The sequence below is a fragment of the Meriones unguiculatus genome, chromosome 17 (genome assembly GCF_030254825.1).
Source record: "Meriones unguiculatus strain TT.TT164.6M chromosome 17, Bangor_MerUng_6.1, whole genome shotgun sequence".
Classification (NCBI taxonomy): domain Eukaryota; kingdom Metazoa; phylum Chordata; class Mammalia; order Rodentia; family Muridae; genus Meriones; species Meriones unguiculatus.
This window is the reverse complement of record NC_083364.1, coordinates 92,017,822-92,034,875: the sequence shown is the minus strand read 5'-3', so window position 1 is coordinate 92,034,875 and position 17,054 is coordinate 92,017,822. Positions and strand designations below refer to the sequence as shown.

Here is a 17,054-nt window from a genome sequence, read left to right as displayed (position 1 = left end):
ACTAATTCCTGCAGATGGGGCTCCTTCCAGGGCCACTGTCTGCCACCTAGACTGGGATGTATGGGTCAGCCCAAGGCCATGAGACTGTGGGAAACAGGCTAGGGATTCTCTTGTCTGGTGCCAGCCTTCCCTGGGGACAGGACAGTTAGGAATGAGGCCTTCTAATGCCTTGCATTGGGTTTATCAAACCACTTTCCGTGGTTGGGGATTTGTGGTTGTGAGCCATTGATAGTTTAGGGTCCTTCATGCTAAGAATCAGTTTTCGTTTTGGAATTTCTTACAACATGAGTTTGTTCTCAGATACCATTCCTCCGACTTTCCTTCACACAGCCCCTAATCCTGGCTGTGATTAACGACCATAAAAACAATTTAGTCTGAGGTCTGCAGTCTGGTTTGAGGTGATGAAATTCACTTTTCCTACAGTTTTGACCCATGTGATCTGAGTTGCCTATATCTCAGAAATCATGTATGTATGTATGTATGTATGAATGTATCTGTCTCTATGTCTATATATAGGTATGTATGTATGTATCTGTCTGTCTCTCTACAGCTATCTGTTTCTATCTATCTATCTATCTATCTATCTCTGTCTCTATCTATCTATTATCTATCTGTCTCTGTCTCTCTATCTGTCTCTATCTATCTATCTATCTATCTATCTATCTATCTGTCTGTCTGTCTGTCTGTCTATATCTGTCTCTCTGTCTATCTACCTATCTATCATCTATCTATCTGTCTCTGTCTATCTATCTATCTATCTATCTATCTATCTATATCTATGTCTCTCTATCTGTATCTATCTATCTATCTATCTATCTATCTATCTATCTATCTATCTGTCATTGGTCAGGATGAATCCTTGGCCTCATGGATGCTAGGTAAATGCTTTACTGCTGAACTACAGCCTGGCCCTGATTCTTGTGTCTTTTGTTTGATCATTAGTTGTTGGGTAGTTGGTTACATCCCTGTTTTCTTTATCCAGTTCCAGAGGCTTCCACATGTCTTTGTTTGAAAGTTTCTCTTGATCTTCATTGACCACCTGGTTATGTGTTTGAAGCAGCACAGTCCCTCAGGTCTCCAATACCTCCTCTGTTTAGTCCTGTGTTCAGGTCACATGTAGGGATTTGAACGCTTGAGTTCTACAGATGCATTTAATTTAATAGGTACAAATGAAAGTATCTGAATCTCATGTCACATTTAGGGTTTTATAAATCTGTTTGAAGTGCCTGGGGAAAAGCATCATTTTAGAAATGGATTCATCTGTGTGTAAAACTAAAACCAGACTCATTGCCAGATTTAATTTGTCAAGTGTTCTTAGAAAGAGGCAGCTTTCTAGAGAGTGTGAGGCTCATTTTGTCTTAGGCTTGCTCAGTAAGACCATGTTTGCATTTCTCTTGGTGCATCTTCTCCATCCAAACCCTGCACCTCTGGCTCATGGCAACTTTACTCAGAATTGTCCAAACTAGGGTTTGACCAAGATATCTTTCAGTAGGTGGAAGCCTACCTCACATGATAGAGTATTACACAGTGCTAACAAGAAATGAGCAAGCCTTAAAAAGGCCTGAAAGGACTGTAGGTTAGGTTGTTGGGGACTGGGGAACAGGGAAGGGTGGCTAGGTGGGAGACAGAGGTAAATGCATGATATATGGTCTCTCCACTTCCTGAGAGTGCACAGTTTCGTGAGTAATGTCAATGAAGGATTTGTGGTAATAGTGATCTGTTACGTGGGTTCATCGGTTTTAACAAATGTCCTTCCCTAGTGGGGAATGTGGGCGGAAGGGGAGGAGTTGTCTTACGAAACAAAAAGTCTATGAGGATAACTCTGTCTTTTTGCTATGACTTAAAACAATCTATATAGTAAAATTTTAGAGTGTAGCAACAACATAGAAACCCAAGCTAAGGAGATATAGCCCTGTATTCTGCCCAGGGGATCCAGTCAAAAGTCTATTGCTTGGCTTGGGTTAATTCTTAAAGTCCTTGGAGACCTTGTGCTTGGGTCGTAGTTGCTAGGCAGCACAAGAAGTTCCTACATCAAGAATTGTTTCTGTGTGTGCAGAATTGGGATGTGACAAGAACAGTCTCTGTCCTGGTGGTTTCCTAGTTGAGTCACTGGTCTATAGGGCCTATTTGCCCCTGCCTGGTCATGTGCTGGGGTAGTGTTGTTGATACTAAAGGTCTTTTCTTCTTTTTCTGATTGCTTTGGTTCCTTCTGTGTTGGTCAGATCCTCTGGGTTTGGGGGTGGTTAAGAGTTGGTAAGGCTCTGAGAGTAATTAAAAGTCCTGGGGACCCTGAACGGTCAGAGTTCACGCTGGCCTTCATACCTTTTTCATGAGGAGTTTCTAGGGTCTGTGCACAGAGCACATGGGCATGGAACTGAACTGGTGTGACAGTTTTCCCAGAACAGTCATTGGCAGGGTTGTCTTTTGCTGTCTGAGGTCAGCATCCTGGTCCTGCGGTTACTGCAGGCTCTGCTTGGGCCATGCTCAGGTTCCGGGGAGTGCGGCTTTGGTAGTGAACAAGAGTTAGAAGAATCTCTCTGCCCTCTTGTACCTTCCGAAGGAGGAAGAGAGCCCATGTGCCACCTGGAAGGTACCATGATCATGGAGATGATGGGTTTGGGTAGAAGGGTTATACAGGAAGGGCTCCTTTCTGGTGACACCATACCAAGAATGATGAGGGGCGAAGGACTGAGCTCTTAGGGTAATAGAGGGCAACAGAGCTGGGCCTGTTATTTGGGGGGATTTTCATGAAGACCCCTGAGGCTTGGTTGGAAACAGCGAGAGAGAAAGTCAAGGGGATAAGGGTGAGAGGGGCATGGTGTAATAGAGGCCTTTTGAGGGCCATGGTATAAGGGAAGCCAAATCTGATTCAGGTGTTAATACGCTCTTGCGTTTCGGGTGGACCAAGCAACTTCCTCGTTTGGACCACTGCTTCTAGCCGTCCATGTCTCTTAATCCCTGATTAAATTTTGTTATTGCACACACAATCCGATCCTCCCCCCCCCCCCGTGCCATCGGGTCTGTATTAATAAAATTTAAGCTTTTCTAGGCATAAATCTCCGTCTTTATAGTTGGTAAGCAAAGGGCCTTTCATCATTTGAGGGTAGTTAGCTGAAGAATTCTCTGAGGAGTGCAGGGAGAGATGAAAAGAGCTTGAAGGTATTTACAGTTCTCTGCAGCCCAGCGTTCATTTGCCCCCCGACCGGAGAGCCCTCCTCTGCACCCTTGGCTCCGCTCTGCCCTTCAGCTCCAGGCTTGCTCTTGCTCCCTCTCCATTGCGCACTTCCTTCTGTGACTCTGGCAAGTTAACCTTCTCTCAGGAGCCTCGTCTGAAATCATTGCCTGAACACATGTGGTGGCTCTCGAAAGCCTTCAGAAACACAAGCCTGAATTTTTTTGGCATCTGACCCGGTTTGCCTCTTTAAGTGGCACATGGTGGTAAACTTGTATGCAGATGTTAGTGGACTGGTCTACTTTGAACAAAAATAATAATAACATTCACATCTGGTCCTCTTTTCATCTAGTGATCTTAAAACCCCAAGTGCATATTAATTAAGCCTCACGTTACTGGAAGGTAAGAAAGGGTAGAAGGAAATCACTTTAATCACTGCTGCAGAAGAGCACAGAGGGCCAGCCTCTAGGCCAGCAGAGTAACGAGCATTTGCGCCCGACCTTGTCTTTCATCAGAGGTTCTCTGCAAGTGTTTCCTGGTGGGAATGCCCCAGCCGACTAACACAGAGAGCAGTCTCACCCCAGCTTGTCAGCATTGTCCCTGCATGTTGTCCCTGCTGTCTCCGTATGGCCTCCTTGAGAGTTTTCTGGTGCTACATGGTGAGGACCGGGGATGATACAGCTGGCTGGTAAGGCACTTGGGTTTTCTTTCCATCCTTTTGGTTTGATAGGCAGTTAGGTAGGCAGTCAGCTGGCTGTCCAGCTGCTAATAAGTAATTTTTAGTTAGTTAGTAGCTTGGCCCTCCCCTTGTGCCCAAATGCTCTGCTTCCAGAATGCATCCCCTTAATAGAACAAGCCAGGAAGAGAGCCATTCCTTTCTGACAAAGGAGGCATGGGGTTTAGTCCATCGGAAGAGCAAAGCAGAACAAAAGCAAGGAGGAAGCGGCTTGGTCCTGTCTGTCATTAGCAGTGGGGAATCCAGCTGCTGGCCGGTGGGAGGGGAGCCGGGCTCCTCTCACTGAGATCAAGGGCTGCTGCTTGACAAGTGGAGAAAAGCACTTGGCAGGGTGTGAAGTGTGTGTACACAGTTGGTCCACAAACGAGTGGGGTTCTTTGATTTTTAAACAGAAAATCTTTAGCTCCATTTACTGACATTTCTAGCAGTTACTATCAAGTGCGCTATTGATTTTTACAACGTAACATTGCCTTTCTTGACATTCGTGTGTGGAAGCAAGCAATATGAAGTATTGGAAAGGCAAGTGTGTCAGCCCCTCACGCCATCCCTGTATGGGCTCCTGTTTATTTTCCATCTTCAAGGCAGGCTCGGATCTGTTAGCACAGGTACAGGGTGGACACGTGTTATTTTGGGTGAAGGTCTCCCTGAGTAAATTCTCAAGTGTACTCTTGTCACAGGACCATGCTCTGAGCATTATTGTCACATTGTTTATCCCAATTTCCTGATTCCATAAAGACCCTAGTTGGTGGGAGATATTACTAGAATGTTCCTTAAATAAAATTAGAGCCCAAGGAAATAGCCTAGAAATCTACTTTATTCTTTGAGGGGCAAAATAAATAAAAAAGTCCTTTGTCTCCTCCCTGAGTATTGCATTCTCTTCTTGGGAAGTCAGTCCTTTTGCTCCTGTCAAAGTTGGGGCTCCGTGGAGGGATGCTAGTATTTTTCCATGGGTGCTGGAGACCAAACTAGGTGGTCAGACATAGTGACAAGTGCCCTCACCAGCAGTGCAGCATTTCTAGCCTTGAGGTTTATTTTATCTTATTACTTTTTTAATGCCGTATCTGGGAGGGCTAACCTTTGCTATGATTAATTCTGTCCATGTGGTTTCTTACATGCATGAGGAGCAGTTTCTCTTACTTTAGATTTGTTTCCTGGAGTGTTTGAGGAGCACAGAAGAACACAGGAACATGGCGCTCTCAGAGAACAATGTCTGCTGGACACATGGTGACGTCCTGTGGGACTTGTTGACCCTGTTTGTACCAGTCCCCCCCCCCCTGCATTTCTTCCTTGTAACTTCCTGTCTCTCTGCAGGGACTCTCTGGGGTCACTTTCCTCCTCACAGTTCTTTGTGTGGTTCTGTAAGGTAGGAGTCGGTGCCATCACCTACTGTTTACAGTACCTCTGGGGTTGTTCCGAGCTCCTGACTCCATGTACCCTCAGTGTCGTTCTGGCTCATCAATTATTTCAGAGCCGTCATTGACAGAAGACACTCTTTAAAACTTTCTGACTTACTTTTTTTTGAATAATTATACTTAGAAGTATAAACTAAACAGACCATGTGCGGAGGTATTTCTTTTGTGTGGTAAAATATGCCCAACATAAAATTAACCATTTTAAATGTGTGATTGTGCAATTATCACCGCAGTTTTCAGAATTTTCATCATCCCCAAAAGAAACCACCCCATTAAGCAATCACTCTGCATTCCTCACCGTCCACCCAACCTGCCACAGGCCCTACTAACCTTCATCCTACACCCCGTTTGTGACTTTACCTGTTGTGGGTAAGTGGAGCTTCCTCTGTCACTTCTTTTATGTCTGGCTTGTCTCACCTAGCAGTGTGTGTCCAAGGCGTGCACACACTGTGGTCCTCCTTAGAGACTTTGGCTGCATCACATTTGCTAATATTGGGCTTTTAAAAAAAAAAAAACCTGTTTCCGCCTTCTGGCTGCTGCAAACACAGTGATCAAACTCAGCAGTGACTAAACACAGTCCAGTTATAAAATGGGTAATGGACTTGAATTTTCATTTCTCCAGAGGATATACAGGTAGCTGAATTAGCATGTGAAAAAGACACTTTACATCATGAATAATTAGAAAAATGCCAGTCAAAATCACAGAGGGGTACTGTTCATAATCAGTACAATGGAGTGGTTTTGATTGTTTTGTTTTTGTTTTAAAGACTGTTTTACCATATAACTCTGCCTGGTTAAATTTAAGTCATGGAGCTTGCATTCCCACCCCACTTCCCATAGACAGGATCTCACTCTGTAGCTCTGACTGGCCTGGAACTGGCTGTGTAGACCAGGCTGGCCTTGAACTCATAGAGATCCATTTGTCTCTACCTCCCAGGTTATGGGATCAGTGGTGTGCACCACCACGCCTGGCTGCATGATAAAGTGTCAGACTTTTATTGTTATTGTGCAAGAATACAGGTGATGTGTGAGAGTAACACTGCATGTGTGTGGAGGTCAGAGGACAACTTTGTGGGCTGAGTTGACTTCTCTCCTTTACACTCTTGCAGGGGTCCTGGGGCCCGAGCGAACTTAGCTTGTCAGGCTTGCCTTGCCAGCATTTGTCCCACTTTGCCAGCCCGGTGTGCGTGTATGCATGTGCATAGCTTTTTTGCCCCCCCCCTTTTAAACTGGAAAATAACAGGTATTGGTGAGAGAGTGGGGAAGATGGAACCCTGGTGTGATGTTGGTGAAGCTGTAAGATGGGGTAGCCACTGTGCAGAAGTTTGGTAGCTTCTTAAAACGAAGAACCTGGGATTACCTCACAACACAGCCTACACCCTTGCATGCACTCCCCAAAGAATTGAAAACAGGAACCCCAGTATGTCCTTGTAAATTAGTTGAGCGGCATTCGAACATGTATTATCATTATTTATCAGATCCTCTGTACGAGGGACATTTATTTATGCTGCCATCTGGGCATTTAGCCTTTCTTTAGAGATAGAAACAAATGCTGCAGTCACTTGTGTGCTGTGTGTAAGGCCGCAGAGCCAGCAGAGTAGGACACCAGATGCAGGAGACCCCGAGGAAACGTTCTGAATGAGGAACCAGGCCTTATCTTTCTGGTAGCATTGCCAAGATAAAGGCAAACTATTGTCAAAGAAATTTAGGTACAGAACTCTTTTATTCTTGAGTCTTCTAGTCTCTGAGCCCCCCAAATCTTATTTCCCAAGTATGAAATCTTGTTGGATTTACCATGATAGAATTGGCAGCTTTTACAGATCAGCCTTTCAAATAGAAATCGTAAGTATGAAGCAGAGTGTTGGTTTTGGGGTTTTGGAAAGTCACTGTGTCTGTAGAGTCAATGCTCAGCTGCCTACTAAACTGTTGATAATTTATTTTGAACTTTTATTGGCCTGGCATGCAGGCAGGCCTATTTAACCATTCGTGGTCTGGAAACCTATTTTGAACAATGGAATAAAGTATTCCTTCCTTGAAAAATTTCTGTTTAACTCCACTGTGCACCTTTGTCCTGAGTCTGGGGTTCTTTATGGTGGGAAAAGAGTCCCTGCGTCAGGCATGGTGGCTTACATCTGTAACCCCAACACTGTGACTCTATGATGAGGCATGGGGGATCATGAGTTTGAGGCTAGCCCATGGCTCAAAAAGCAAGGTTCAGTATGCATTTCATTTGTTAGAGTCCATATCTAGGATGTACAAAGCCCAGGATCAGATCCCCAGCCCTGCATAGTCAGGATTGGTGTCTGTTACTGCCTGTTACTCCCAGCACTTGGGAAGTGGAGGTAGGAGGATGGGTAGTTTAGGGTTATGCTAGATTACTGAAGGCCAACCTAGAGTAGGCTCTGTCTTTAAAACACGAAGCAAAGTGAACAAAAATGAAGACTTCTTCAAGTCCTGTTGAAGGAGGCTATGGGGTGCGTGTGCTGGTTCCAGGTTTACTAGGTGGGGCCGCTGGAGAGTAAGGATGCACAGTGGAGCTCTCTGTCACATGCGTGCATAAAGTCTGACCTGAAATAAGAAAGTAACATGTATTTCAAGTGTCAGCGTACGTGAAATTGGAGGAGGTAGAACTTTCTGGGTCCAGAGAATCCTTTCTTTGTCCAAGTTCTAAACCAGCAGAGAGACCTCAGAAGGCAACAGAGCGAGCGCAAGAATCACAGTGCATTTCTGGTAAACAAGGGTTGGAAGCGTGACACAGAGGCACAGCTATGGTGGGTCGCCAGCACCCCAGCCAGGTGGTTGGAAAGGCTCAACACTCCTGCAGACACTGGGCCTTAGTAGTCCAGGATCTCCCAAATCCCCTACTGTGAGTTCAAGAGTTCATTTTATTATTCTGTGGTTCTGATGTGGTTGGAATTGCAGAATGGCCTGTGAGAGTCATGTAAACTTTGACAACAGCAAGACATTTCTGAATACTAGATGACCAAAAAGTTGATTAAAAAATGAAACATGTAATGAATCCACGGCGTTTCTGGCAGAGCACGTGCTGTGTCACTGAAGCTTTGGTTCTGAACACACAGGCCCGCTTTGCACTGTGGGATCCGGTGTTTCTGGGCTGCCAGTGAACACCGCCTGAGATAGCGCAGCTCAGCTTTGACTGGTGTGTATTAGGAATTGCAATATTTTCATGGGACACACCATGTTCTCTTCTCTTGGCCTGGGGATGTAAGCCCAGAGCTTGAGTGCTTTTCTAGCACAAGCGACACCCCGGTTTAATCCCAGGTAGTACTGTCCATCCCCCAACTTGTTATGAAAACGTAATTCTTTAACTATGGAGAACAAGGACTTTTAATATTTTTCTACCTGCATTCCTCTGCAGGCAAGTATGAAATTGGTAGTGTAGGAGCCTCCTGGTTCTTGTCTTTTCAGAGGAAGGAACTGAGCTGAGAAACACACAGTTTAAGCAGAGGTAATTATTAGCGAAGCAGGCATTGAAAAGTAAGATTGGAGTGGAATGCTCCACTGTGGGCTTGGCAGCACAGTGGGTTTTGTGTTGTGGATTTTAAATATTTTTTTTTTAAATGGAAATTTATGAAGTGGGGGACATACTCACGGAGCAAGGTGACACTCCGTTTTTCTCCCAAGGTCTACAAATCTCCCTTTAATGGCATTTCTTCCAATGATCCTCTAGAAAAACCGACAACGGAGTGACTGCCTGGTGGGAAAATGTCCTGGTGCTTTTGATTTTTGGTATATAGCAAGAACAGTCAATTTATGACCTCAAGGAATTTAGCCACAAAGAGCTGTCAGGAGCCATGGCCTCCAGTATGCAGCTCAGTTTTCTGGATTGCATCCTATCTCACTGACTTTTGAGGGCCCAAACACCCATGGCTGATCTCCTGGCTATCAGCTGTTTGAGGCACTTTGTTATTTTTGAAATGGAGGTTTATCACAGAAGTGGGGCCAGAGTCTCACTATGGTTTGCAGACTTCGTGAATGGGAACAGGACTTGGTTTTCTTATGTCTTCCCCTGTTCAAATGCCGATACTAATGGCTGTCTTCTGTATAACAGGTTTTTGTGTTGGAATTTTGATATTAAAAGTTCCCGTTTAGAGTTGGAAAGATGGCTCAGCTGCTCTCTAGTTAGGACCCTAGTCTTATTTTCCTTACACACACTGAGCAGCTCACAGCCAGCTCCAGGGGATCTGGCAACTTCCTCTGGCGTTTGTGGGCTTCTGCACTCACACACACGTACACACAGGCACACACAAGTAAAATAGGTCATGGTCTGAGTGTGGTAGCAGCTTTAATCCCAGCACTTGGAAGGCAGATGCAAATAGGTCTCTGAGTTTGAGGGCAGCCTGGTCTACAATCCAGGGCAGCCAACAAATAAATAAATGGGTAAATACATACATAAATAGAATCTTAAAAATGTCATTTGATTTGTTAACTTGTTTTCTAAAAATTAGTTTAATAATTTTCAGCTGGAGAGTAGGACAGAATTTCCAACACTTTTTGAAAAAGTGCTAAACATATTTCTACCATTTTTCTAGTGTATATTTACGCAAATTTGTATTCCCATAGATCCATTGGCTTAGGGTGACTATTGCTATGATGAAACAGTATGACCAAAATCAAGTTGGGGAAGAAAGGGTTTATTTGGCTCCTGCTTTCACAGCATTGTTTATCACTGAAGGCAGTCAAAGCAGGAGCTGAAGCAGACAGGAATGTGGAGGCAGGGGCTGATGCAGAGGTCATGGAGGAGTGCTGCTTACTGCTCCCCATGTCTTGCTCAGCCTGCGTTCTTACAGAACCAGGACCACCAGCCCAGGGGTGGCTCCACCCACAATGGGGTGAGTCCATTTCACTCTTAAGTTGTTTGTAGCAAGGTATATTATCACAGCACAACAGGAAACGAGACTCAGTCATCACATCTTCTGTTGTAGAGGAATTTTCATTCAGAACATGGCTGCTCTGGCAAAAGATCACATCCAGAGACCTTCTAATCTGTGCGATCTGGTTGGAATACAAACACACCTTTAATCCAGGAGACCGAGGCAAGCAGATCTGAGTTCAAGGCCAACCTGGTATAGAGCAAATTTCAGGTAAAGAAAAGCTTAGGTCCAGGCATGGAGGTACACGCCTTTAATCCCAAACAATGAAAGTAAAGTTAGTTTGTAGAAGGATGCACCCATGTTTGAAAGTAATGTCTAATTGAATGACAGAAAAAGTGATGAATCAGAGAAAGATTTGACAAAGATATGCCCAACTCTCACAAGAGAGAAAATGGAAGCTATTTAATGGGTCATGTAGACAGAGAGGAGGAGTTTTGCCAGGATAGTAATAGAGAGACAGGTTACAGACAGAGAAGTCCAGTGAAGACAGAATGAGCAGAGAATGAGAAGGACACAGAAGATTAGAAAAGACTGCTCATAGTTTCAGGCCAAGCAGAGAAATTCAGGGGCTGAGAGAGAAGCCAGATTAAATAAATTAGCGGGGAGAGGACTTTGAGCCAGAATAGCTGAGTTGAGCCAGCCCAGAGCTCAGTAACAACAAGAAAGGGTGAGCTTGTTAAGCAGTAAGTCTCAGAGGCTGAAAACATTCTAGGCCTAGGTTAGATTGTACAGAGGCTAGAAGCTTCTAGGGTTAGGCCTAGGTCAGCAGACATAGGCAGTAAGCCTCCACCGTGACAACTGAACCAGGTGAATAAAAGTTCCTTTAATACTCTGTGTCAATGCAAAACTTTCTCTTGAAACATTTTGGCTGTAAATTGGAAACGATCAAGATAAAGTAACAGAAGTTTTTTTGTCATTTCTCTCCCACCCCAAATTATTATCCTTTTTCAATATTTTCTTGGCTTTCCTGTGGGAGTGGGCAGAAAGTAGGTACATGCAATTTCAATTTGAGGAAGTTTCAGATAGTAAATGTAATACTAGGGCAGTGACCGTGCTTGTTTACCCCTTAGCCCTACATTTCACCTAAAGGGAGAGTCTCGAACTGTGTGGACTGTGTGGACACATGCTCTCTGTGTTCTGCTGTGTGGCTGTTTGTGGATTTTGTGTTGTGGTTTCACCCTAGACAGGATGAAACAAACACTGGGCTGCCCCTTTCCCGTGGACTGTTTAATTATCTGTAGGAGAAGCTTTGTGTAGTTTTACCGCAAGGTTTGTCGACAAAAGATATAATTAACTTTGTGGGTCCCACTTGCTTGAGGAAGGGAGTAAAAGCCATTCAGCCCTGCTTGGTCTAGTGCAGAGGTCCTTAGCCTTCCTAACGCTGAGACCCTTTAATATGGTTCTCCATGTTGTGGTGACCCCCAACCCTAAAATTATTTTGTTGCTGCTACTTAACTGTAATCGTGCTGCTGTTATGAGTCATGTAAATCCCACACAGGATAGCTGATGTGTGACCCACAGTGGGCTGTGACCCACAGGTTGGCGGCCACTGCTAAGTGCAGGAATATCTGCACAGATGCTTTGCATCCAATTCTAGAAGGTCTTTTGGATACACCATACTAAGAATCTCGGGTGTTGGGTCAAGTCCTGGGTCTTATGAAAAGTACTAAAGTTAGCAGGACTGTATGATCCCTACCTACACTTTAGATGAGCTTGAACAAACAGTGTGCGGGGGGGAAAAGACGGTGATTTCTAGGCACAGCGTGCTTTTCTCCTGAGCGTTGAGATCCTTAGGGTGTGTAGAAAATCTTACTGGGTTTGGGACAACACTTCCAAACAGAATAGAAAATAAAGCAGGCGTTATGTTTCTCTCTTTCTCTCTCTCTTTTTTTCTTTATCTCTCTCTCTCTCTCTCTCTCTCTCTCTGTGTGTGTGTGTGTGTGTGTGTGTGTGTGTACTGGGTTGAGTAAAAAACATTGGCCCTGTCAAGGCGAGCCGAAGTGTGCTCTCTCTCCTGGTTTTACTCTGTTTGATGCAAGAATGGAAAGTCTTAAGCAAAGTAAAGGTGCGCATGGTTTCTCATGTTTGACTGGTTCAAGCCCTTCTTCCTTCTGGTAAATAGGGTCACAGTTTGGTGGTGTGTCCTGAGAACAAATGTAAATAACTTCAGAGAGCTTAAGTCCTAATATCTCTGCTCTCTACTTCTGTTAGTTGTCAGAAAGCCAGGGACCTGTGTGAGTGCTTCTCTCTTACGGCTTGTCTCTCCACCTGAGGAAAGTAATAACATCCTGCACTATTGTTGGCAAGGTTAAATGAGCCTGTGTGTCTAAAATGCAGTAATCGTTATTCCGAGCAGTGACTGCACTGTTTCCCCCATGGGACTCAGAGTTGAGGGAAACACTGCCAGGCGGATAACCATGCTGGGCATATAGCATAGCATCGCTGTTTCAGTTTCTAAGTGTAGGTCTGGAGTCACTGTATAAATTATGTTGTCACCACACATCATAAATGACATTAAAAGTAAAAGCTGTCTTGCCTTTCCCTAGATTGTGAACCAACATTCTGTTCACCTACAAATGTTGCAAATGGTGACTCTGGAACCCAGATGGGCAGAATACCATTGAGACTCGGGATCTGTCCTTAGAATAAATTGGTGGGGGAAAATGCACAAAGCCACAAAGACAGCAGGATGCTCTTTCTCTTAGGAAGTACTTCCTGCAGGTAGAGACGGCAGCTTACCAAATGAGTCAGTCAAGGTCCTCACATTTACATTCTCTGGGCAGTTTAACTCTGAGCTTGCCTCATCTTGTTAAAAACATGTGGGGTACACTGTGGGTATCGACATTCTGTTTGCATAGGGAAGGTGATTAGCTGCTATAGTTTAGAAGATTGTATGTGACGTTGCTTTGAGGAGATCCTGGGGCCACCTTAGTTAAATGGCAACCAATCCCCCCCCCCCGTCTGTCCTCTGCAGCTGTCTGAACACCTTCCCTTAGGAAGAAATGCAGCTGCTGCCTCAAGAATTCAGCAGTGTAGTTCCCTGAGGTCAGATTCCATCCACAGGTAGACACCTTCATTGTTCGCCTTTCCGTATGCACACTGATAGGGTTTAAGTTTCCTTCTTTTTGGAATGCTTACACAAACACCACCCCCACCCCCACAAACACATGCACATACACTAACACACATACATGCATGCATGCACACATACACCCATGCATGCATAGACACACGCCACAAACACGCATGCACAAACATGTACCTTTTCAAAAAAAATCCTTTAAAAAGGAACAGAAACTTTTGATTATTTGGTAAAAGTGCTTTGTGAAGGGGCGGGGTTATCATTTTGAAGGAAGTGGGATTCTCACTTTTAATCTTCATGTCATTTTCAGAGCTCTGGGGTGACATACTGTAGAATATAGTCTAATGGCAATCAGCCTTTATTGCTGTTTGCACACCAGCTCCAGCGTCATGTGTGCACCTCATAGCTCACCCGGGAGGGGTGTAAGCATTATTAAAAAGCTTGTTTACAAATGAGAAACTGGGCTTCATGTGGCTGAGCATCTAACCTCATCGTCCTCAGAGCTTGCATCTGCCGAGTGGAGAGGCCCCCCTGAGATAAAGAAGCCGGGGTGGAGTGGAAGGTCCTTCCCACCCTGCCCTCCCTTCCCTTCCCCAGCTCCCCACACATGCTGCTAAATCTCGGGATGGCAGAAAAGGCAGGGAGGTGTTTTGGATTTTTTTTTTTTTTAAAGACCAGGGTATGAGGTGGTCTTCAGAAATGTTTCGTCAAAGACCATAGTCCTTGCAAACCTTGGTGTCCACCATAATTGAAATGATGTATCCTTAACGCTTACAGCTTGAGTCTTTCCCTCCATGCCTCGAACAGTAGAGTTTCTTAGTAATAATATTTTTTCCAAAGTGGAATCCACCCCCTTATGAGGACATTCCAGGGACCCCTCCCTCCCTGCCTCCTTGCTTCCCTCCCTTCCTTCCCCAGAAGGTGGTGTCAGTTCTCTGAGAGTTAGCAGTTTGGGACATTTTTCTCTTATTCTGTTGAGGATGGAGCTCCACAGGCAGAGGACTGCAGTGGGTCCCTTTTGTTCTGGATGGAGCTTTCTGGCAGCCCATTATTTACCCCTCAGAGAGCAGTGTAGGTGCTGTTGACCTGTCAGGACAAGTTGGCTCTGGGTTTTTTCCTCAGAAATCTGGGAATGTAGCCCTTTGTCAGAGGCTTGCATCGCATTAGGCATGAGCTAAATGTAAATATATAAAAAATGCAAATTGTCCTTGGCTGCAGAAATAAACATTTTGACACCATTAGACACAGTTTGCCTACAGGCCTGTTGTTCCTGCCACCCTTGTCCTCACACCCTGCTTTGTGTACCTTTCCCTAACAAGAATACTTTCCTGTCTTGTTAGCTCTGTTATAAAATTTAGAAGAGAAAATGCTCTCACCAGGGTTTCCTTCGGGGTGGATGGCGTCTGACTTCAGAAATGCTCTGGTAGTCTGACCTTGCAGGAACTGAGTGTATCTATGGTGCAAAGCTTGAGTTCAGTTTAAGATTTCTTTGGAGCCTTTTTGGTAGCCTTTTGGAAGGTCCCTAGAAGTTTTCTTTACCGAAAGGCAGTGTTGTAATGGGTGGGCTGACCTTGTGACTTCATATACGCCGAATGCCATTCATAGCTTGTGTCTGGAGCAAAAACTGTCTGCAGTGTGAGTGGATGGTTTACTTTGTCTCAAGCGATCACTCGGGGATCCAAGGTAATTCCATATATGCTAAGTTCTGAGTTCCATGGCCTTTCTGCATTCTGTGAGCAGAGGGAGTTAGAGGGAATTAGCAGGGTTCCTGGAAGCACTATTGGGAGGCAACAGGACTAGGACAGCCGACTTGGCCAAGGCCATATTCTGTTGGCCTGAGCTCTGGCAGTGGCTCCTGGCTCTCTGCGCCCAGGTGAGAGGTTGCTTAGTGCCACTGCCTCTGTGGGGTATCAGAACTTCATCCAGAGCTTTCCAAAGGCTGTGTGCTTCAGCAGGGAAGACCTTGCCTGCGGTGAACTTTACTGGGCACTGAGGATTTGGTGGAATTTCCAAAACTCATTTTGCCTTTGGTGGTTATGAACATTCTGTAGAAGGAAAAAAGGAAGGAGGCTTGTGTGTTTTTCCCAAATACTTCCTCGGGGACATTTCTGCTTTGTCCGATGACGTGTTATAGCCCTTCCAGCGCGTCAGGATGGATGTCTGCCTGTGAACGCTGGCTTCCAGCTGTCCTGCATATAGTTCCTGGAGAGCCACAGAGATTGAGATTGCCTGCCCTGCGGCCTTGTGCCTCCAGTTGATCTCACGTTTATGGTTTCTGTGAACTAGAAGGTTGCTTCTTTGTCTATCATTTGAGAAGAGTTCTGGAAGTTTATTTCACAAAGACCACAGGCAGATGTTCCTGCTTAGTAGGAAAATCCCTGCTCCCTGATTTTTTTTCTTCTAAAAGATTGTCCTCAGATCTGTAAATTTGGAAGCCTCTCATCTTTTAGATAATCTTGGTAAAAACATTAAACTTTTCATAGGTAGCAGCTTTCTTCACTAGAGTCTGTGGGGCATCAATTAGTCCTCAGTCAGACCTTTTCTCTCTCCTAAAGAACGAGCCCTAGTGAGCCCTGACATAATATGGAGTGGGTGAGGTTTGGGTGTACTGGGGGCCTTTGGAACTCTCTTCATCTGAGGCCTTATGACAGCTTCATTCCAGTCATTGTGGTTTTTCAAATCTCGTTGCCCTTGACTCCAGCAGCACATGGCCCTCTGACTCCTTATGCTGGGCTGTCCCATCAGATAGCCAGGCTTGTTAAGTTGAGAATCAATAGGGTTTTGGCAGAGCTCCTGCAGAAGGACTCCTGGCATTGACAGAATGGTGCCCAAAGCCCATCTGACATTTGCTGGCCTCTGGCAGTCAGCTCCTTTGACCTCACTGGCTGCAGAAAGTGGCTGCAGTCTCTCCCTCCTCACACACCTCGCAGCTGGTCCCAAGCCACACTACATCATATGTAAGAGCAGGTGCTAATGGAGCATTTATTGCCTTCTCTTGGGAATGTAGTGGAACACTGAACATTCATTCCCAAGACTGAGCCAATTATAATACAAGTTCAAAGTATAAAATATTTTAGGTAATAAACCTTATGTATGTTTAATACATATTTTGTCACAGGTTAATAATTGTTAAGTTATAGATAGTGCACGAAAAGCAGAGGCATAGAGAACATGTTAAGCATTAAGCTCTCCAAACCTCAGCAGAGTACGGTCCTTATCTGTTAGTGTATGAATAAGGAAACTGAAGCAGAAGCTGGATAACTTGCCCAGAGTCCTGTTGCTGGGGTGCTATATATGCACGTGTAGAATTGACAGACCTGGAGGAACTTGGCCATCTTCCCATGGATCTCTTTCCCTGGCCCCACCCTCTCCTTCCCCCATTCGGACAACCTTCTAGCTCTGATCCCCACTTCTGCTGAGACTTTGTCCTCCAGGAGCCCCCTTCATTTTCCCCTGCCTTTCGCTGGACATGATAGAGTGGGAGCTCCCAGCTCAGTCCTCCCGGAGGTGTCTCCCCCTACGATAGCTCTGTCCTATTGCTGCACTGAGCATCGAGGACGAAGGCAAGGGCAGGTGATAGGAGAAACCTTTGCTGACCACTACTCCTGGTTAGATGAACGAGCCTGCTACCCCATTTCCCAGAGACCCAAACCAAGACCTGCATGGTACTGCTCCCGACTCTAGGGGAAGATGTAGAATTAGAACCCTCAGGAATCTATGGCCAAACATGCCCAATGTCATCTGCCCTGGTAAGCTA

General features: G+C 45.1%; 1 protein-coding gene across 4 annotated transcripts in view; it reads left to right on the top strand.

Moving 5' to 3' along the window:
* Positions 1-17,054, top strand: part of Tiam1 (TIAM Rac1 associated GEF 1) — a 350,431-nt gene that overhangs the window by 182,724 nt on the left and 150,653 nt on the right. Inside the window, exon 1 of one of the 4 annotated variants that reach the window (XM_060370705.1) lies at positions 3,705-3,860. The exons of the other annotated variants lie outside the window; for them this stretch is intronic. The gene's annotated coding sequence lies outside the window, so the exon portion shown is untranslated. Of the gene's footprint in view, positions 1-3,704; positions 3,861-17,054 lie in introns of those variants that run through there. 4 annotated transcript variants of the gene reach the window in all.